General features: G+C 40.3%; 1 protein-coding gene across 1 annotated transcript in view; it reads left to right on the plus strand.

The window, feature by feature from the left end:
• Positions 1-23,358, plus strand: part of ERO1A (endoplasmic reticulum oxidoreductase 1 alpha) — a 137,576-nt gene that overhangs the window by 76,897 nt on the left and 37,321 nt on the right. The gene's annotated exons all lie outside the window — the stretch shown is intronic.

A 23,358-nucleotide genomic window follows, 5' to 3' on the forward strand; every position in this document is an offset into this window, starting at 1 on the left:
TATTGGCATTCACTACCTCCTTTGGTAATGAGTTCCACTATTTTATTGCTCAAACAGTGAAAAAACGTTTCCGTTGCAGGAGATTAAATCTCTTTACCTCCAACCTTAAATTGTGACCTTGTCACAATTTTCTTGGAATAAACAGAGCTTCTGTCATCTCTGTATATGGGCCTTGAATATATTTATATAAAGTAATCATGTCACCTCTCAAGCACCTCTTTTCTAAAGAAAACAGACCCAGTTTTGGCTAACCTCTCCTCATAGCTTAAATTCTGCAATCCCCTTATTAGCTTTGTGGCCTTTCTCCATACTCAAGGTGAGGTCTTACCAGGGCTTTATATAGTGACATAATTTATGCTTTACTCCCTTGAATCAATGCCTCTTTTAATACATGCTAGTATATTATTAGCCTTTGAAGCCACTGTCCTGCATTGTGCACCCATCTTTAGCTTGTTATCTATTACTACTCCCAAATCCCTTTCCTTCTCTGTTTGGCTAAGTCTTGTCACATTTAAATAATACGTTGCCTGCTTATTTTTACTTCCAAAATGTAGAACCCCGCATTTTCCCGTATTAAATCTCATTTTCTATTTACCTGCACATACTTCTAATTTTTGCAGATCCCTTTGTAACAAAAGTTAATCCTGCTCTGACCTAATAACCTTACTTAAAGGGACAGTTCACCCAAAAACTTTCTCCTCTTTAAATTATTCCCAATGATCGTTTTTACCTGCTAAAGTATATTAAATTGGTTGCAAGTAGCTCCTTTACTCCTATTTCAGCATTTGAAATAGATGATTTAGCCTGTGGTATATCCTCCTATACTGAAAGTTTTAATACTGGAGTATATGCTATTGACAAGCCTAAGTAAACACAGCCAGCAGAAGAAGTTACACTCTGTGTGATGCAGGATAATTGAGTAATAAAATAAGTTTCCATTGTTCTCTCTATGTATTGAGCTTTGGAGTTCCAGACAAATATAAGATAAGGAAGCAAGTGTGTGTACACAAATTTAGAACATAATGAGATCTGATATTACCTGAAGCTCAACCCATTGTAATAGGCTGTGGTTTCAAAGCACAAAACCAGCTACTTCATATACACAAATAAGCATGAAAATGCAATTTCTCAATTTTTTTATACTCTGCAGTTGGTATAACAAGTCTTTTAAAATACATTCCAGAGGTTAAAAACTGTCCAAAAAAAATGCAGTAATGTTACGTTAATCATTTAAATTAGTATCCATCTGTTCAAGAATACACTGTTTTTTTTAAAGTGGTCAGTTTTTATTAAATCTCTCCCTCCTAGTGAAATTGACCATTTCATTTACTCATTCAGAACTTGTGTTGCTGGGTATATGGTAACAAGTCTGCTCTCCCCATCCCCTTCTTTCTCCCCCCCCCCCCCCTTTTTTGTGTTGAGTTTAATAGGGTTTTGTGTGTGTTTTGTCTTGTTTGGTTATGATTTATTATGTTTAAATTTTATTATTTGTTTGGCTCAGTCTGGATCTACTAACCTGGCGCTCTCGGGCCGGGTATGGATTTGTTTCATTGTTGTTTATATGGACTTGGGCCAAGTGTCCTATGATGTTGTATTAAGAAAATAATAAAATACTCCAACAGAGTATTACATAGATAATTGGAGATACAGTTGAGTTTATATAATAGGATTAGTGCAGGTTAATTAGAGAACCTTTATTGGGTGTTCTGTTTTTTATTTGAGAAGAAGAATATCAGTAGGGGCACTCTACTGCACTTTGGCTTAAAGTTCAGAAGGAGGTATTTTTGTTAGGTTATAAAACCCTTAGGATACCTGCACGTCAGTAAATGTCCTTATTTGTCAGATGTACTTCTCTTCTTTTATTCTGTATGGTTAATGCAAACTTTTTTTTTTAGGCACACTGCAAGGTGCTCCCTTTTGCTTTTCTTTGCTTGTCTTCATGTGATTATATATGTTCCAACCAAAGTGTATACTCTGTTGGATTTTAAATAAAGATTTAAAAAAATACATTAATGGAAAAACAATTTTACAGTGTACTGTCCCTTTAACTTAGTATCATCTGCAAAAATAGAGATGTCACTGTTTATTTAATCCTTGCTCCAAGTCATTTATAAAAATTTATTAAAAAGAACAGGGCCCGAGCAGACTAGCAGAGCTCCGCACAGACTTTGCTCAAAAGTGGCTAAAAGAGCTTATAAAACGGCCTGGAATACTTTATTTTGCCCTCACACTGCTTCTCATCAGTCTTGCTGCCGACCGGGAGCCCACTGAAAAATCCTTGGCAGACATTGCTGCCCGGAGTGGAGGGGACTCTCAACGGAATATCCCTCTGCCCTTTTCAGGCGAGCCGCGCACCGCTCCACCACCGAAGCCGGCTACCAGTGCCATCGAACCCTTGGGACACAGTTTGCAGCAGCAGCGGGACACTAGACCATGTCGAAAACGGCACTGGAAAACTACCGCAACGGTCAGTCCTCAGCTGAGAAAGACTCCTTTCACACACGTGAGCCGCCATTTTGACACCTCGTGGCCCGCTCCTCCTCGGAACTACAGAGGTGCTGAATGCTTGACACAACAACACTGGGACTCAAGCAGGCACCAGGATTGACCCCCGGAATAACCCACACCACTCAGCAACCTACCCGAGCCGAACTAGTGAAGAGCTACAGACACCGGAGAACCTCTGATACAGAGGCCGCCATTGGGCGCGAATCTACAGCTCCACAGGCTGGCTGGAGCCAGAACCCACACTGGGTAAAGTACGACATTGCATGCACACATCACAGCCCACATCTTTGCTCCTGGGGACTCTAGTATACCGCGGCTTTGCATAGGGGACTGGGGAAACCTGCTGCCAGTGTACACATAATTCTCCCCAAGGGCGGCCAATAAAATCAGAAAGCCGGGACTTTGCAAGGCTCTGCATTCAGAAACTAACCCTGGGGTATATCATCCAGCTCATTCAATCATCCACCTACACCCCTGGCAGGGACACTGTGCAATTTCCATTACAAGATATACTTATAGCACCTCTAATAGCAGATGTTAGCCCTGTCAGCACATGAATGGGCCTTAGAGCTGGCGATACTGGATACTCGGCATACCATTAGGGGCATTATTAGAATTGGGAACCTTGACACCGGCAAGATCTTCAGAACCACTAAGTTATAGCAAGCTGTAAGACTGTGTTATCATACCTAACCAAACACAGAACTCTCGCACTCCTGAAAGAGCACATGAAGGACGCTGTGCTGACAGTCTTGGGTTACCCCCCTTGTACTCTGCTGGGGGCTGAATGGTAGAATCTATGGAACTCTCACTGTATTGTATCACTGTATTGTATATTTGTATTAACCCATTTTCTCCCACTAACATTGGATTTCCCTAAGTGATAGGGATAGGGATATTGCTAGTACTGGTTAAGTCACTCATATATGCTGTGCCATACTTTGGTTGAAAAAGATCTTTCTAGTTTGCTATTAGAATAACATCCATATATGCCAGCCATTTTCTCACTTGTAAAGGTATATGGAGAAATATTTGACGAATACCACCATGGCAAGTCGCAGCAAAACTAGCTCTGGCAGAAATAAACCTGGAGCTGACTCCTCAAACGCAGGAGCTAACACTGATAACTGCCTAGATAATGTTTCACTTGACACACACCCCATTGTTAAACAGATATCTTTATTATTTATGCCTAAAATTGATAATTTGCAGAGGGGGGTTGATACCCTTTCAGATGATGTTAAACAGTTCTCCACACGTGTAGCAGAAGCTGAGAATAGAATCTCTGATTTGGAAGATTCTAATGTATCTAACTCAAATAAAATTGAAGCCTTAGAGAGACAAGCCGTCACATTGCAATTAAAATTAGATGACCTAGAAAATAGGTCGAGACGCAATAATGTGCGCCTCTTAGGTCTCCCCGAATCAGTAAAACCAGCAGATATCATCCACTTTGTTGAAAATACACTCCCCACATTACTGAAAATACCTACACAAGACCTTGAGGGTGGGGTGGAACGTGCTCATAGGGTAGGCCCGGAAAGGACTAGCCTGGACAACCTGCCCCAACCCCGGCCAATTATGATCAAGTTTCTACATTTCCAGACCAAAACAGCATTACTAAGAGCTTACAGAAAAATGGACAATGTGATGTATGAAAATGCACGCTTGCTCCTGTTTCAAGATTTCTCGGCGGATCTTATGAAACGCCGGAGGGAATTTTCACCAATCTGCTCACAACTTCATAGGGAGGGTAGACAAGCCTTCTTACTGTACCCAGCTAGGCTTAAAATTATGACCCCCAGAGGCCCAAAATTTTTTGACAATCCAACTATGGCTCAAAATTTCTTAGAAGGTGGGGGGGGCCCCCCCACACAGCCCACGCCAGAATCATCTAAGAGGGGAGGAGGGTTGAAACTGCAGTAAATAAGAATTCACCCTAGGTTTTCAATCAAGTAGTCTGTTCTGATGGCTACTGAAATAACTGACAATGGGTCCGCAGCTACACGCGGACTTAGAACTTTGAAGTTCAGTTTAAGTTCAGGTTTGAGTTTTATAATGTTATGTGTTACCATAGGTTACTTTCTAGGTCCAGGGCACTTAGAACACGTAAGCAAAGGAGTAGGATCAGTTGTGTGGGAAAAGGGGAGGGGTGTAAACTCTTGTAATCCATCGCTCCTAATTCCATCCCAAGCACAGGTTATGTTAGAAGGTACAATGTTGATGAGAGATTTATTATGCTCGCTTGATTATTGGAATGTAACAACCCTTCTGTTAAATGTTTCATGGTTTTTGAACACATATGTAGATATGCAGTATTCTCAGGTCATAACTCATACAGACATAGTCAGAATAATGGAACCTATTACATCCTGTATGAAAGTTATCACTATTCTTCCACTACTTTTCCACATGCTTGTTGAACAGTCCTCGACTCATTTCAGGGTAATAACTCTTTTATGTTTTTTCAGGGTAAAGCTACTGTTATTTAGGGATACTAATAGAGGCCTGGCGGTGGTTCATAGTGGTGGAAGACTGAACCGGGAGTCTGATCACTACGGTGAGGAATTTAAAATTTTTTTTTTTTTTTTTTTTTTTCTTTTCTTTCTTTCCCTCTCCTTCTCTTCCTCCCACCCTCGCACCTGAGACACTATTCACACACTCATACACAGATACAAAAACAAGATACAGGATCCACTTAAGCATTAAAATTTAACGTCTATTCTTGGAATATTGGGGGCATCCACTCCCCAATAAAAAGAAAAACAATACTCACATTACTTAGGAAAAAGAAAGCAGAGATCGCATTTCTTCAAGAGACGCATCTTTTAGATGCGGAACATGAGAAGTTGAGGTCTGACTGGGTAGGGAGGGTTGAATACGCCTCATTTAACTCTGCCAGCAGGGGGGTTGCAATACTTCTAGGCAAAAGACTTGAACATGACGTTAAGGAAGTGCTTAAAGACCCAGAAGGCAGATATATCATTGTCCAAATATATGCTGCAGAACAAACATATACACTTTGTAACATTTATGCCCCGAACATAAAAGATAGGGGGTTCTGGAATAATATTGTAACAATCCTCTCCCCCTACCTGGGTACACATATTATACTGGGGGGTGATTTTAACCTCACCCCTAATCCTCACTGTGACAGGTTAAGAGGGACACATAGCGGAGAACCCAGAAGGGTGGCTAAAATCTCAGGAAAATTTGAAAAAGACACTTTTGCTCTACTGGAGAGCTCCCTGGGTGTGGTGGACATATGGAGGCAACTGAACCCTGATGGGAAAGATTATACCTGTGCGTCACGTACCTCACCCTCTATGTCCCGTATAGATATGTTTCTGATCTCAGACTCCCTCATTACACGTACCATAGACACCAAAATAGGGGAAGTGGCGGTTTCAGACCACGCACCGATTGCGCTTTTCATAGATAAGAACCCGTCGGTTTGCAATAGACGAACTCTCAAATTCCCAAAATATTTGCTCTATTCTCAGGAATTTCAGAGCCACCTAACCCACTGTTGGGATGACTACCGGGTAAACAATGCACAGCATATGAACACCCCAGAATTATTCTGGGCAACTGCGAAAGTTGTCTTATCGGGCAACATTGTTGCTTACCTAGCACGTAGGAAAAAGCAATTCACCGAGAAACTAGGGAGGCTGAGAGATCGCCTAGCGGAGAATTACCGCACTTACTGTGCGACTCCCTCTGGCCCCAATTACCGGAATTATATCGACACTAAAAAGGAATATGATGCCTTATTGGCCAGTCAGGCCTCACAAGCCCTTCTGCGAACCAGGGGCAAATATTATAGATTCGGGGATAAGTCGGGGAAACTTATGGCGGCGTTAGTGAATATGAGCACATCCTCCAAACATATCACAGCCCTGAAAAGACAGGGAAAACTAGTGAAGGATGCTGATGCAATAGCCGAAGCATTCGCGTCTTATTATACCACTCTATATACCAGTGAAGGTGCCTCAGACACCGAACTACAAGATAAATTCTGGGACTATATCAACCTCCCACAGATCTCTGACTCTCAATTGGAGAAACTAAATGCCCCCATAGGGGAAGAAGAGATCCAGAGAACGATCATGTCCATGGCCCTGGGCAAAGCCTCAGGCCCGGATGGACTGCCGATAGAGTTCTATCGGCTTTTAAAAAACCAGGTCTCTACGACGCTGGCGAGTCTATATACTACCTACTTCGAAGGGGAAAAGACACCGGTGCCAGAATTCTCAGCGGCATATATCACTCTCATACCCAAGCCAGGGAAGGACAGTGTTTTGCCGGAGTCCTACCGGCCTATCTCTTTACTGAACTCCGACTACAAGATACTAACTAAACTTCTGGCTGAGAGACTTAAATTTATATTACCTGATATCATCCACATGGATCAAACAGGATTCATGTACGCAAGATCGTCAGTGGTCAATGTCCGCAGGGTTCTACAAGTTATCCAACACTTTTGGCCCAAGAGGAAGGGCGATGTAGTGAGAGATGATGAGGAGGCCTTCCTGCTGTCACTTGACGCAGAGAAGGCCTTCGATAGAGTGGAGTGGGACCACCTCCTCTACACCTTAGCTAAGGCTCGCTTCTCCGGCCCATTTCTGACTTTTATCAAAAACTTGTACCGTGCCCCCCTAGCTAACATACTAGTTAACAATATATTCTCGGCGAACATTTATCTACATAGAGGCACCCGACAGGGCTGCCCCTTATCACCCCTCCTCTTTAACATTGCCCTGGAACCGCTGGCTATCAAGTTAAGACAGATTTTTCCTGGCATAGACTTGGCAGGGCATCCACAACATTTGGCGCTATACGCGGACGACATGCTCTTGTTTGTACAGAACCCCCGCACTTACATACCGCATATCCTAGAAACCCTCACCGACTTTGGCCGATTTTCAGGCTATAAAGTCAATATGCACAAATCCGAGATCCTGTGGCTTCTCGGAAAAACCAACTCAAATGGGGAGTTTCCGTTCTCGGTGGCTAAACATGACATCACTTACCTGGGCATTAAGATTTCTGCTAACCCAAATAAGCTATACTCTAATAATTTGACACCCATATGCGCAAAACTACAGGCGCAGATGGACAGCTGGAGATCCCTTCCTCTGTCACTCTCAGGTAGGATCAATCTTCTTAAAATGGTGATACTTCCCCGCCTTCTATATCCGCTTCTTATGCTTCCCCTACTATTAAGTAAGGCTGATGTCAAAATGCTAAACGCGGCGGCGACCCGCTTCATTTGGAAGGGGGGTAAGCCAAGGATCTCGAGGGAAAAACTGAACATGGGTTTTCTTAATGGAGGCCTGGCTTTGCCAGACTTCAGGCTGTACAATTGGGCAGCTCTGATTCGTCTAGTGCTTGACTGGCAAGTGGGAACTCATCATTATTGTCGGTCCTCTGTGGAGCAAGCCACTCTGGGGGATGTCTCCCTGGCATACCTACCACATATCTCAAACATGAGATCGGTGAAGGCTCTAGGCCTTAATATGTTATTTAGCGAACCACTAAAGGCCTGGCATCAGGCTCATAAGTTCCTCAAGAAATCTTGTCATGCCTCAAGCTACCTGCCTATCATCAAAAATCCAGATTTCCCGGCGGGTTCGGAAACCCAACCCTTCATGGTCTGGGAGCAGAAGGGACTGACCTCACTTAAACAATTATTAATCCCGCTAACAAAGGAGGTTAAAACCTTTGGTGCTTTACAGAGAGAGTTCGGGATACCGAGAACACATTTCTTTGCCTTTCTGCAGGTACGTCACTACATCAACTCTAACTCGGAGCACACCTGAATTTTGGGAGGGCTCCCCCTTCCGCATCTCACAAACGCTATACACCATGGGTAGGTTCTCCTTATCGGAAATATATCAAACACTCATACAACATAGAGCACAGAGCACAAGGGATTCGATACAGACAGGGTGGTCCCGTATGGGAATTGAGGGTATTACTTGGGAAGACATAAGAAGAGGCCTCGAACGAACCAAATCAGCCACATTGTCCGCCATGTACAGGGAGTCTCAGATACGTTTCCTCCATAGGGCCTATCTCACACCAAGAACATTGGCTAAATGGGCTCCTACGCGCCCTAACCAGTGTGTGAAATGTGCAGCAGAGGTACCTACTCTTTTACATTATATGTGGGAGTGTCCGTCAGTCAGACAGTACTGGAATAAAATACAATATTGGATCAATAAGTCCTTACAGATACACCTCACGCTTAGCCCAGAAACTATTCTATTTTTGCATTGGGAAACACAACATAGGCAACAAGACGCAATATTAAGCCTGGTAATTCTATTAGCTAGAAAATGTATCTTTAAAAAAGTGGACAGTAAGGAAGGGCCCTTCCTTTGTGGGCTTTAGGAACCTACTTAGAACACAAATATTCACGGAACAAATGGATGTTAGGATGGACATTCAGAACAGGCTGGGTTTATTCTTGCGTAAATGGCGCAGACTCATACTTACATTTGAGCTGGAGATTCAGAGGCTTATTCTGATCCCCTTTAGGGACTCAGTTCTTTTCATAGAAGCGGGACTGAGAGGGGAGTGGGCACACTTATTTTAAAACGACAATTGTCTCATAGGGGACCTGATTCCCCCCCCTCTCCTCCCTCACTTCCCACAGCCCCCCCCCCTCCACCTTTTTTTCCCCTCCTTTTTTTTTTTTTTTTTTTTTTTTTTTTTTTTTTTTCCTCCGCCGGGCCTCAAGGATTTATTTATTTAGGTTATTAGTTAGAATAAGTTACTTAAGTGTTTAGTTGTAGGTATGTTAATGGTATATTAAAGAAAATGGAAAAAGAATATGTCGGGGAAGTGCAATCACTCAGACCAAGTAAATATCATGTAAGATAAGAACGTAGTGTGGTCAAGTGAAGAAAATATTCCATCTCTCATAATGTGACATTGCTATGTTTCATACTGTGTTTAATTTTGGATCTACAATGTAAATCTTGTCACCAGACATGATACCCGCACAAAATGTAATAACTGGAATGTGTGTATTGCTTTACCGGACAACAATAAAAAGAGATTTGAAAAAAAAAAAAAAAAGAACAGGGCCCAGTACTGATCTCTGGGGGACTCCACTGATTACCTTTGTCCAATCTGAGTATGATCCATTCACTACTACTCATTGCTCCATATCTTTTATCCAGTTATTTATCCATGAGCTAACATTTTCAGCTATTCCCAGTCCCTTAATTTTGTGCATTAATCTCTTGTGGCACTGTATCAAACGCCTTTGCAAAATCTAAGTATATCACATCAACTGATTCCCCTTTATCTATATTTCTTCTGTTAAGTGTGATCAGTCCACGGGTCATCATTACTTCTGGGATATTACTCCTCCCCAACAGGAAGTGCAAGAGGATTCACCCAGCAGAGCTGCATATAGCTCCTCCCCTCTACGTCACCCCCAGTCATTCTCTTGCACCCAACGACTAGATAGGATGTGTGAGAGGACTATGGTGATTTTATTTAGTTTTATTTCTTCAATCAAAAGTTTGTTATTTTTTTAATAGCACCGGAGTGTGTTATTCCTTCTCTGGTGGAGTTTGAAGAAGAATCTACCAGAGTTTTTACTATGATTTTAGCCGGAGTTGTTAAGATCATATTGCTGTTTCTCGGCCATCTGAGGAAAACTACAGATCAGGGGACAGCGGGCAGTTTAATCTGCAAAGAGGTATGTAGCAGTTTTTATTTTCTGACAATGGAATTGATGAGAAAATCCTGCCATACCGACATAATATCATGTATGTATATTTAACATTTGAGTATTCTGGGGAATGGTACTTCACTGGAATTACACTGTGTATATAAGACTTTAGCCTAATTGCAAAGCAACAGGCTTTTTAATAACTCTTAATTTATGTTAAACGTTTTTTGCTGGAATGTAAAATCGTTTTCATTTTCTGAGGTACTGGGTGAATAAAATGTTTGGGCACTATTTTTCCACTTGGCAGTTGCTTGATCTAATTATGACAGTTTACTGATCTCTCTCACTGTTGTGTGTGAGGGGGAGGGACCTTTTTTTGGCGCTTTTGCTACGCATCAAAAATTTCAGTCAGAAGCTCATTGTTTTTTTCCTGCATGTTCCGGTTTATCTCTACAGAACTCAGGGGTCTTCAAAGCTTGTTTGAGGGAAGTAATCTAACAGAGCTGTGAGATTGTAGTTGACTGTGATAAAAAACGTTTATTCTTTAACTTTTTATGCCATCAGGGTTAGTTTTTCTTTGCTAATGGGAACAAGCCTTTGCTAAATTGTGTTTTGTTTTTCAAAGTTTATTGATTTCAACTGTTATATATATCTTTCAGTGCTTCTTAAAGCACAGTACGTTTTTTCATTGTGTTTTACTTGAATAATATTTCCAAGTTGCAAGTTTATTTGCTAGTGTGTTAAACATGTCTGATTCAGAGGATGAGACCTGTACTACTTGTGCCAACGCCAAAGTGGAGCCCAATAGAAATTTATGTACTAACTGTATTGATGCTACTTTAAATAAAAGTCAATCTGTACAAATTGAACAAATTTCACCAAACAACGAGGGGAGAGTTATGCCGACTAACTCGCCTCACGTGACAGTACCTGCATCTCCCGCTCGGGAGGTGCGCGATATGGTGGCGCCCAGTACATCTGTGCGGCCATTACAAATAACATTACAAGATATGGCTACTGTTATGACTGAGGTTTTGGCTAAATTACCAGAACTAAGAGGCAAGCGTGATCACTCTGGGGTGAGAACAGAGTGCGCTGATAATGCTAGGGCCATGTCAGATACTGCGTCACAACTTGCAGAACATGAGGACGGAGAGCTTCATTCTGCGGCTGACGGTTCTGATCCAAACAGATTGGATTCAGATATTTCAAATTTTAAATTTAAGCTGGAAAACCTCCGTGTATTACTAGGGGATGTGTTAGCGGCCCTGAATGATTGTAACACAGTTGCAATACCAGAGAAAATGTGTAGGTTGGATAAATATTTTGCTGTACCAACAAGTACTGACATTTTTCCTATACCTAAGAGACTAACTGAAATTATTTCTAAGGAGTGGGATAGACCCGGTGTGCCGTTCTCACCCCCTCCGATATTTAGAAAGATGTTTCCAATAGACACCACCACACGGGACTTATGGCAAACGGTCCCTAAGGTGGAGGGAGCAGTTTCTACTTTAGCTAAGCGTACCACTATCCCGGTAGAGGATAGCTGTGCCTTTTCAGATCCAATGGATAAAAAGTTAGAGGGTTACCTTAAGAAAATGTTTGTTCAACAAGGTTTTATATTGCAACCCCTTGCATGCATTGCGCCGGTCACGGCTGCAGCGGCATTCTGGATTGAGTCTCTAGAAGAGAACCTTAGTTCAGCTACGCTGGACGACATTTCGGACAGGCTTAGAATACTTAAGCTAGCTAATTCATTCATTTCGGAAGCCGTAGTACATTTAACTAAACTTACGGCTAAGAATTCCGGATTCGCCATTCAGGTGCGCAGAGCACTGTGGCTAAAATCCTGGTCAGCTGATGTAACTTCTAAGTCCAAATTACTTAACATACCTTTCAAGGGGCAGACCTTATTTGGGCCCGGTTTGAAAGAAATTATCGCTGACATTACAGGAGGTAAGGGCCACGCCCTGCCTCAAGACAAAGCCAAACCTAAGGCTAGACAGTCTAATTTTCGTTCCTTTCGGAATTTCAAAACAGGAGCAGCATCAACTTCCACTGCTCCAAAACAAGAAGGATCTGGTACTCGCTACAGACAAGGCTGGAGACCTAACCAGTCCTGGAACAAGGGCAAGCAGGCCAGGAAACCTGCTGCTGCCACTAAAACAGCATGAATTGAGGGCCCCCGATCCGGGATCGGATCTAGTGGGGGGCAGACTTTCTCTCTTCGCCCAGGCTTGGGCAAGAGATGTCCAGGATCCCTGGGCGCTAGAGATAATATCCAAAATACAAAGTCAATTGACTCAGCACACAACGGTCCTTGTGCCAGCTACCCAAGAGACCCACTCCAGTCTCTAAAGTAATATCCAAACACACTCCAAAAAGAGTAGCAGCAAACAATTGTGTTTATTGGGTACAACACAGCATTAACAGCAACGTTTCGGTATTACTACCTTATTCATGCTAAACATCATACTGAAATGATTCTATTTAAACCTAAACACCACTAGGTGGCGCTGCAAGTTCAACTTCCTATTAACTCTTTACATCAAACTTATTTTATACATCAAAAAACATTAAAAAAATTCTATAATCTATTAATTATAATTAAATTACAATCACAGATATTTATAGAATCATATTATTTTCTCAAATACAGATTAATTCATGAAAAAATAAAAAATTAATTCATAAAAAATTATTATAGAAAGACAGACATATCCAGATCTTTATTTAACCCATTCGGTTCCATAGTGCCTAATTTCCAAATCCAAAAGCTTTCTCTCTGTTTAAGGAGAAGTTCTCTATTCCCTAACCTTCTCGGTATTTCTATTTTCTCAATAATTTGAAAGCGCAATTGCCCAATTGAATGGCCCATTTCTACAAAGTGCTGTGCTACTGGCGCTTTAAAATTCTTAATTCGAATAGAGCTTTTATGTTCAATTATCCTATCTTTGATAGTTCTGGTCGTCTCTCCGACGTAGCCACGCCCACAGGGGCATTTAATTAAATAAACCACATAAGTGGTTAAGCAAGTATGAAAGCCATTAATTTTAAACTTTTTTCCAGTAATTGGATGCACAAATGTGGGCCCTTTAATCATGTTGTTACAACAAGAGCATCCCAGACAGGGATAGCACCCCTCATTCTTACTTTTAATGAATTTTTGTGTTGACCTAATATTTGTCCCTATATCTGCTCTAACTAATTGTTGTTTCAAATTAAAACTCTGTTTATACGCTGGCATGGGTAAGTTCTTAAATTCTTTAATTTGGGGGTTACATTCAGAGAGTATTGACCAATGTTTTCTCAGGATATATTGGATTTGGTTAGACTGGGAATTAAATTCAGATACAAATATGAGGCGATCCTTTTTATTATTTTCCTTCTGTTTTGTTTTAAGTAAACTTTCTCTAGAAACAGAAAGTGCATGATTAATTTCAGCTTCTAATATATCTGATGGGTATCCTCTTTTAGAAAATCTGTCTGCCATTTCTATCATTCTTTTTCTTAATAAATTTTCATCAGTAATAATTCTGCGGGCTCGTAAGAACTGACTACGGGGAAGTGCCTTCAGGAGGGATCCAGGATGGGCACTATCAAAGTGCAATAAGCTATTCCTGTCTGTTTCTTTTCTAAATAAGTCAACTTTCAGCTCTCTTCCTTCCTTAATAATCCTAGTGTCAAGAAAAGCAATGTTACTCTCACTCCAAGTTAGCTTAAATTTTATGTGGCCAGATGCTCCATTTATATCCTCCACAAATTTAAGTAGGGATCCAACGTCGCCCCACCATATCCCAAAGATATCATCGATATAGCGCCACCAACAGGCGCCATACCGATGAAATCCAGGATTGGAAAAAACAAACTTCTCTTCGAATACATTCATAAAAATGTTAGCGTAATTCGGGGCGACGTTGGACCCCATTGCAGTCCCTTGTATCTGAAGGAAAAATTCATCTCCAAATAAAAAGTAGTTACAATAAAGAATCAATTCTAATAGCTGAAGGAGAAAGTGAACCTGGGCTTTAGAATAGTTTTTATCCATGTCTAACACCATCTTAACAGCACCCATACCGCTCTCGTGAGTAATTGATGTATATAAACTTTCTACATCTAAACTATATAGAATAAACTTGTCAGATTCAAAAACCAAGGTGTCTATCCTTCTTAAAAAGTCACTTGTGTCTTTCAAAAAAGAATTAGATATTTCAACAAATGGTCTAAGAATACGATCTAGAAAGATAGACACATTGGTTAAGATAGACTGGTTACTAGCCACAATTGGGCGGCCTGGGGGTTTAAGTAAATTTTTATGCACTTTTGGAAGTGTATAGAGCACAGGAGTGCAAGGGTGCTCTATATATAGAAATTTAAACAAATCTTTACCAATAAGACCATAGTTCAATGCTCTCTGACATATTTTTTTTCAACTCATTCTGAATCAGAAATACAGGGTTATTTGGCAATTTCTTGTACACATCGGACATACTTAATTGTTGTTTAATTTCTTCCACATAGTAATTCTTATCTAGGGCAATAATCGCCCCGCCCTTATCAGCACGCTTCAAAATAATGTCATCCCTAGCTTTTAAAGTTTTTAAAGCAGCTACATTCTTTGCATTAAAGTTACTTTTTTGTTTTTTAATGTAACCAATTTTATTAGATACAGGAATACACCTTTCATTATGTTTCTTTTTGTTAGTATTAACTTGTAATTTAGCTATATCACGTTCTACAAGATTAATGTATGTCTTTATGCTATGATTGTTTTGTGGTGGTAAAAAAGTGCTTTTATTTTTTAAACCAAGCTTAGGTAGATTAAATACAGACTGTTCAGATTCTGATTTAGTACTCTGTTGCAAATTACACATAAACCCTTTTAACCTTAAATTACGGTAGAACTTAAATAAATCTTTGCTAAGTTGGAAAAAGTCACAATCCCTTCTGGGACAGAAGGACAGTCCTTTATTAAGAGTGCACAGTTCATCTTGCGAAAGTTCAGCCTTGGAAATATTAATCACTGTATCTTCTACTTCTTTATCACTAGCAAACAAATTAGCAGCTACCTTTATGACTTTACCCGGTCCGGCATTTACTTGCCCCTTCTCGGTCTCAATTGCTTTTTCTTTTCTTTCTCTTTTTTCTGATCGGCGGTGTTTCCGGCCGCCACGCCGATGTCGGATTCGGAGTCCCCCGGTGACGTATCGGAGGATCCGGTACTACTTCCACTCTTCATGGGGTAACGATTCCTACGCCTTTGGAAACCGGAAGCCTGTCTTCTGCTTACTCCTTCCGGATCATACTTCCATCGGTAAACCCTATTTTGGAGGTAATCGTTCTCATCTCTTGAAAACTTTGATCTTTTTCGTTCTTCTATTACCTTTTTCAGGTCTTCAATTTTAGAATTCACTTCTTTTAGTAGTTTCGTTGCTTCATTAAGAGACAGTCCACTCTTGATTTCAGCCTCCATAGATGCCAATTTCTCATCCTGCTCTGCAATCTCTGCATTCAGGCAGTCGACAGTGAGTACCATTAAATCCATAGAGCACTTGTTTAAGATATGTTCAAATCTCTCGCAGTAGGTTGTATTCTCTTTCATTAGAGTTGGACGTGTGCTCATTCTGAGCCCTCTAGGGATTCTTTTCACCCTGTGATATTCCGCAAGGGTGGCGGCATGTAAATCATAGGCTACTCTTTTTTTCTGTAATCTTTCGAAATCCTTTGCAATCGATTCAGAAGGTGCTGTTTTTAGGAAATCTCTTGATCCTTTAGTCAAAGTTGTAATGCGAGCCGCTTCTACATCTGTATATGAGAAAGTCTTTAACTCTTGTTGTGTAGTATCCATGTTCCAAAATCACAGGTAAATTCCTTATCAGGACCTAGGTGCACGAGTCGAGTGGATACAGTATCCAAAATACAAAGTCAATTGACTCAGCACACAACGGTCCTTGTGCCAGCTACCCAAGAGACCCACTCCAGTCTCTAAAGTAATATCCAAACACACTCCAAAAAGAGTAGCAGCAAACAATTGTGTTTATTGGGTACAACACAGCATTAACAGCAACGTTTCGGTATTACTACCTTATTCATGCTAAACATCATACTGAAATGATTCTATTTAAACCTAAACACCACTAGGTGGCGCTGCAAGTTCAACGTTGGATCCCTACTTAAATTTGTGGAGGATATAAATGGAGCATCTGGCCACATAAAATTTAAGCTAACTTGGAGTGAGAGTAACATTGCTTTTCTTGACACTAGGATTATTAAGGAAGGAAGAGAGCTGAAAGTTGACTTATTTAGAAAAGAAACAGACAGGAATAGCTTATTGCACTTTGATAGTGCCCATCCTGGATCCCTCCTGAAGGCACTTCCCCGTAGTCAGTTCTTACGAGCCCGCAGAATTATTACTGATGAAAATTTATTAAGAAAAAGAATGATAGAAATGGCAGACAGATTTTCTAAAAGAGGATACCCATCAGATATATTAGAAGCTGAAATTAATCATGCACTTTCTGTTTCTAGAGAAAGTTTACTTAAAACAAAACAGAAGGAAAATAATAAAAAGGATCGCCTCATATTTGTATCTGAATTTAATTCCCAGTCTAACCAAATCCAATATATCCTGAGAAAACATTGGTCAATACTCTCTGAATGTAACCCCCAAATTAAAGAATTTAAGAACTTACCCATGCCAGCGTATAAACAGAGTTTTAATTTGAAACAACAATTAGTTAGAGCAGATATAGGGACAAATATTAGGTCAACACAAAAATTCATTAAAAGTAAGAATGAGGGGTGCTATCCCTGTCTGGGATGCTCTTGTTGTAACAACATGATTAAAGGGCCCACATTTGTGCATCCAATTACTGGAAAAAAGTTTAAAATTAATGGCTTTCATACTTGCTTAACCACTTATGTGGTTTATTTAATTAAATGCCCCTGTGGGCGTGGCTACGTCGGAGAGACGACCAGAACTATCAAAGATAGGATAATTGAACATAAAAGCTCTATTCGAATTAAGAATTTTAAAGCGCCAGTAGCACAGCACTTTGTAGAAATGGGCCATTCAATTGGGCAATTGCGCTTTCAAATTATTGAGAAAATAGAAATACAGAGAAGGTTAGGGAATAGAGAACTTCTCCTTAAACAGAGAGAAAGCTTTTGGAAATTAGGCACTATGGAACCGAATGGGTTAAATAAAGATCTGGATATGTCTGTCTTTCTATAATAATTTTTTATGAATTAATTTTTTATTTTTTCATGAATTAATCTGTATTTGAGAAAATAATATGATTCTATAAATATCTGTGATTGTAATTTAATTATAATTAATAGATTATAGAATTTTTTTAATGTTTTTTGATGTATAAAATAAGTTTGATGTAAAGAGTTAATAGGAAGTTGAACTTGCAGCGCCACCTAGTGGTGTTTAGGTTTAAATAGAATCATTTCAGTATGATGTTTAGCATGAATAAGGTAGTAATACCGAAACGTTGCTGTTAATGCTGTGTTGTACCCAATAAACACAATTGTTTGCTGCGCTAGAGATAATATCTCAGGGATACCTTCTGGACTTCAAATACTCTCCTCCAAGAGAGAGATTTCATCTGTCAAGGTTGTCAACAAACCAAACAAAGAAAGAAGCGTTTCTACGCTGCATACAAGAACTATTGTTAATGGGAGTAATCCATCCAGTTCCACGGTCGGAACAGGGACAAGGGTTTTACTCAAATCTGTTTGTGGTTCCCAAAAAAGAGGGAACTTTCAGACCAATACTGGATTTAAAGATCCTAAACAAATTCCTAAGAGTTCCATCATTCAAAATGGAGACTATTCGGACAATTTTATCCATGATCCAAGAAGGTCAGTACATGAACACAGTGGATTTAAAGGATGCTTACCTTCACATACCGATTCACAAAGATCATTACCGGTATCTAAGGTTTGCCTTTCTAGACAGGCATTACCAGTTTGTAGCTCTTCCATTCGGATTGGCTACAGCTCCAAGAATCTTCACAAAGGTTCTAGGTGCTCTTCTGGCGGTACTAAGACCGCGGGGAATCTCGGTAGCTCCGTACCTAGACGACATTCTGATACAAGCTTCAAGCTTTCAAACTGCCAAGTCTCATACAGAGTTAGTACTGGCTTTTCTAAGGTCACATGGATGGAAGGTGAACGAAAAGAAAAGTTCACTCGTTCCACTCACAAGAGTTCCCTTCCTGGGGACTCTTATAGATTCTGTAGAAATGAAGATTTACCTGACAGAGGACAGGTTAACAAGACTTCAAAGTGCTTGCCGCACCCTTCATTCCATTCAACACCCGTCAGTGGCTCAATGCATGGAGGTAATCGGCTTAATGGTAGCGGCAATGGACATAGTGCCATTTGCTCGCTTACACCTCAGACCACTGCAACTATGCATGCTAAGTCAGTAGAATGGGGATTACTCAGACTTGTCCCCTTCTCTGAATCTGGATCAAGAGACCAGAAATTCTCTTCTATGGTGGCTTTCTCGGCCACATCTGTCCAGGGGGATGCCATTCAGCAGACCAGACTGGACAATTGTAACAACAGACGCCAGCCTTCTAGGTTGGGGTGCCGTCTGGAATTCTCTGAAGGCTCAGGGACAATGGAGTCAGGAGGAGAGTCTCCTACCAATAAACATTCTGGAATTGAGAGCAGTTCTCAATGCCCTCCTGGCTTGGCCCCAGTTGACAACTCGGGGGTTCATCAGGTTTCAGTCGGACAACATCACGACTGTAGCTTACATCAACCATCAGGGAGGGACAAGAAGCTCCCTAGCAATGATGGAAGTATCAAAGATAATTCGCTGGGCAGAGTCTCACTCTTGCCACCTGTCAGCAATCCACATCCCGGGAGTGGAGAACTGGGAGGCGGATTTCTTAAGTCGTCAGACTTTTCATCCGGGGGAGTGGGAACTTCATCCGGAGGTCTTTGCCCAAATACTTAGACGTTGGGGCAAACCAGAGATAGATCTCATGGCGTCTCGACAGAACGCCAAGCTTCCTCGTTACGGGTCCAGATCCAGGGATCCAGGAGCAGTCCTAATAGATGCCCTGACAGCACCTTGGGACTTCAGGATGGCTTATGTGTTTCCACCCTTCCCGATGCTTCCTCGATTGATTGCCAGAATCAAACAGGAGAGAGCATCAGTGATTCTAATAGCACCTGCATGGCCACGCAGGACTTGGTATGCAGACCTGGTGGACATGTCATCCTGTCCACCTTGGTCTCTACCTCTGAAACAGGACCTCCTGATACAGGGTCCTTTCAAACATCAAAATCTAACTTCTCTGAAGCTGACTGCTTGGAAATTGAACGTTTGATTTTATCAAGACGTGGGTTTTCTGAGTCAGTTATTGACACCTTAATACAGGCTAGGAAGCCTGTTACCAGAAAGATTTACCATAAGATATGGCGTAAATACCTATATTGGTGTGAATCCAAAGGTTACTCTTGGAGTAAGGTTAGGATTCCTAGGATATTGTCTTTTCTACAAGAAGGTTTAGAAAAGGGGTTATCTGCTAGTTCATTAAAGGGACAGATCTCAGCTCTGTCTATTCTGTTACACAAACGTCTGTCAGAAGTACCAGACGTTCAGGCTTTTTGTCAGGCTTTGGCGAGGATTAAGCCTGTGTTTAAAACTGTTGCTCCGCCATGGAGCTTAAACCTTGTTCTTAACGTTTTACAGGGCGTTCCGTTTGAACCCCTCCATTCCATTGATATAAAGTTGTTATCTTGGAAAGTTCTATTTCTAATGGCTATTTCCTCGGCTCGAAGAGTCTCTGAGTTATCAGCCTTACATTGTGATTCTCCTTATTTGATTTTTCATTCGGATAAGGTAGTTCTGCGTACTAAACCTGGGTTCTTACCTAAAGTAGTCACTAACAGGAATATCAATCAAGAGATTGTTGTTCCTTCTTTGTGCCCAAATCCTTCTTCGAAGAAGGAACGTCTACTACACAATCTGGACGTAGTTCGTGCCCTAAAATTTTACTTACAGGCAACTAAGGAATTTCGACAAACGTCTTCTCTTTTTGTCGTGTACTCTGGTCAGAGGAGAGGTCAAAAGGCTTCTGCTACCTCTTTCCTTTTGGCTTCGTAGTATAATACGTTTAGCTTATGAGACTGCTGGACAGCAGCCTCCTGAAAGGATTACAGCTCATTCTACTAGAGCTGTGGCTTCCACTTGGGCCTTCAAGAATGAGGCCTCTGATGAACAGATTTGCAAGGCTGCAACTTGGTCTTCGCTTCATACTTTTTCCAAATTTTACAAATTTGACACTTTTGCTTCCTCGGAGGCTATTTTTGGGAGAAAGGTTCTTCAGGCAGTGGTTCCTTCTGTATAAAGAGCCTGCCTATCCCTCCCGTCATCCGTGTACTTTTGCTTTGGTATTGGTATCCCAGAAGTAATGATGACCCGTGGACTGATCACACTTAACAGAAGAAAACATAATTTATGCTTACCTGATAAATTCCTTTCTTCTGTAGTGTGATCAGTCCACGGCCCGCCCTATTTTTAAGGCAGGTAGTTATTTTTTAAATTATACTCCAGTCACCACTACACCCTTGGTTTCTCCTTTCTCGTTGGTCCTTGGTCGAATGACTGGGGGTGACGTAGAGGGGAGGAGCTATATGCAGCTCTGCTGGGTGAATCCTCTTGCACTTCCTGTTGGGGAGGAGTAATATCCCAGAAGTAATGATGACACGTGGACTGATCACACTACAGAAGAAAGGAATTTATCAGGTAAGCATAAATTATGTTTTTTACTTACATCCTCATAGAATCTAATTAGATTAGTTTGACATGATCTATTTCTCATAAAACCGTGCTGATTAGAACTCAATCTTGTTTACACGAATATGCTCATCAATATAATCCCTTATTATCCCTTCAAATATCTTCCCCACTATTGATGTCAGGCTAACTGGTCTATAGCTTCCTGGATTATCCCTGCTTCCTTTTTTCCTGGGGTACCATGTCTGAGGATAATGAGTCTTGAAAAATTAAGAGTAGATGTTTGTCTATAACAGTGCTAAGTTCCCTTAACACCCTTGGGTGTATTCCATCTGGGCCTGGAGTTTTATTTACATTTTAATATTATCCATTTTTTTCCTGATATCTTCTATACATAAACCAGTTAATGGTATGGGCTGGCATGTACCTCAGCCTTCTCCCTGTCACTGTTAATCATTCTACCCTCCGCATTTTAATGTACCTATATTGTCCTCCTTAGATTTTTTTTTTGTTACTTATGTACTTAAATAACCTTTTAGGGTTAGACTTAGAATCCTTTGCAATTCATTTTTCATTTTCAATTTTGGTTAATTTGATTGCTTTAAATGCCCTAAATTTTTTCCTATTTTCTCTTAACACATTTTTATTTAGCCACATTGGCTTGGAGTTTTGATTTTTATAACCATATTGTATTTGTTGATATGTATATTAAACGTTTTATTTTGTTAGAAAATACTTTGTCCCAATTTATGTTATTTGATTTCCTTAAATCGTTGAATTTTGCTTTCTTAATTTTAAGTCTTAGTTAAACCTTTAAGACACTGCTTATGAAAAGAGATTTTAAATGTGACCATGTTCTGATCACTGTTACCCAAATGTTCTTTGACGACTTCTATGTTTGATAATATATCTGTATTGTTTGATAGCACTAAATCCAATATAGCTTTACTCCTAGTTGGCTCCTCTATTAATTGTGACAGGAAGTTATCCCTGAGCACGTTTAAAAATCTATCCCCCTTAGCTGAATTACTAGTTTCATTGGCCCAGTTTATATCAGGGTAGTTAAAATCTCCCATAATTACAGCACTGTTATTAGCAGCCTTACCTATTTGCATAAGTAGTTAAGTTTCCTCCAGGTCACTAATGTTGGGACTTGTAGCATGTTTCTAGAAATATTTTTTTTTTTTTTAAGATTGTTCCCCCCACTCTTTATTTCCACCCACAGGGTCTCTACATTGTTGCCTGTATCATAAATATCTTCCCTTATTGTAGGTTTAAGGTTAGGTTTAATATACATGCAGATTCCTCCACCCCTTATTATTCCTGTCCCTTCTAAATAAAGTATACCCCTCTAAGTTAACTGCCCAGTCATGTGAATCATCCCACCAAGTTTCAGTTATACTGATATTGTCATAGTCCTCTTCTGCAACTAAGAGCTCCAGCTCCCACATTTTACCTGTCATGCTTCTTGCATTTGTTGTCATACATTTAATTTTCATGTGCTTTCTGCTGATACTTGGTGTGCTTACCTCCATACTTCCTATGTGACATTTCTTAAAGGGACAGTCAAGTCCAAAAAAACCCTTTCATGTTTCAAACAGGGCATGCAACTTTAAATAACTTTCCAATTTATTTTTATCACCAATTTTGCTTTGTTCTCTTGGTATTCTTTGTTGAAAGCTAAATCTAGGATGTTCATATGCTAATTTCTTAGACCTTGAAGGCCGCCTCTAATCTAAATGCATTTTGATAGTTTTTCACCACTAGAGGGCATTACTTCACGTGTTTCATATAGATAACATTGAGCTCATGCACGTGAATTTACCATGGAGACAGCTCTGATTGGCTAAAATGCAAGTCTGTCAAAATAACTGAAATAAGGGGGCAGTCTGCTGAGGCTTACATACAAGGTAATTACAGAGGTAAAACGTGTATAATTATAACTGTTGGTTATGCAAAACTGGAGAATTGGTAATTAAGGAATTATCTATCTTTTAAACCAACAAAAATTCTGGTGTTGACTGTCCCTTTAAGTCATCCCTTTCTTGAGATATTAAAGTGAATGTAAATTTTGATGCTAAAGTGTCCGTTTTTAAAAAATTAAGATTAAAAACAGGGGCACTTTAATTCATCAAAATTTACATTTCACATGTGGGAACCATATATTATGTATGTGGAAGGGACTAGAAGGGTAAGAAGGATTGACACGTAGAAAATCAACGTTGAAGGTGATAATATATGAGTGTTTCTTTCTGTTGTGGATAAGATATTATGTTTATTACGATGACAAAGTTATTCGGAGTAAAATACCGACAAATATATAATGAATGTGACTCTTGAACAGACTGAACCTGTAATGTTACTTGTTTGAAGTTTATTTGTAAAATTATAT

This window comes from Bombina bombina, chromosome 1 (assembly GCF_027579735.1).
Source record: "Bombina bombina isolate aBomBom1 chromosome 1, aBomBom1.pri, whole genome shotgun sequence".
Classification (NCBI taxonomy): Eukaryota; Metazoa; Chordata; class Amphibia; order Anura; family Bombinatoridae; genus Bombina; species Bombina bombina.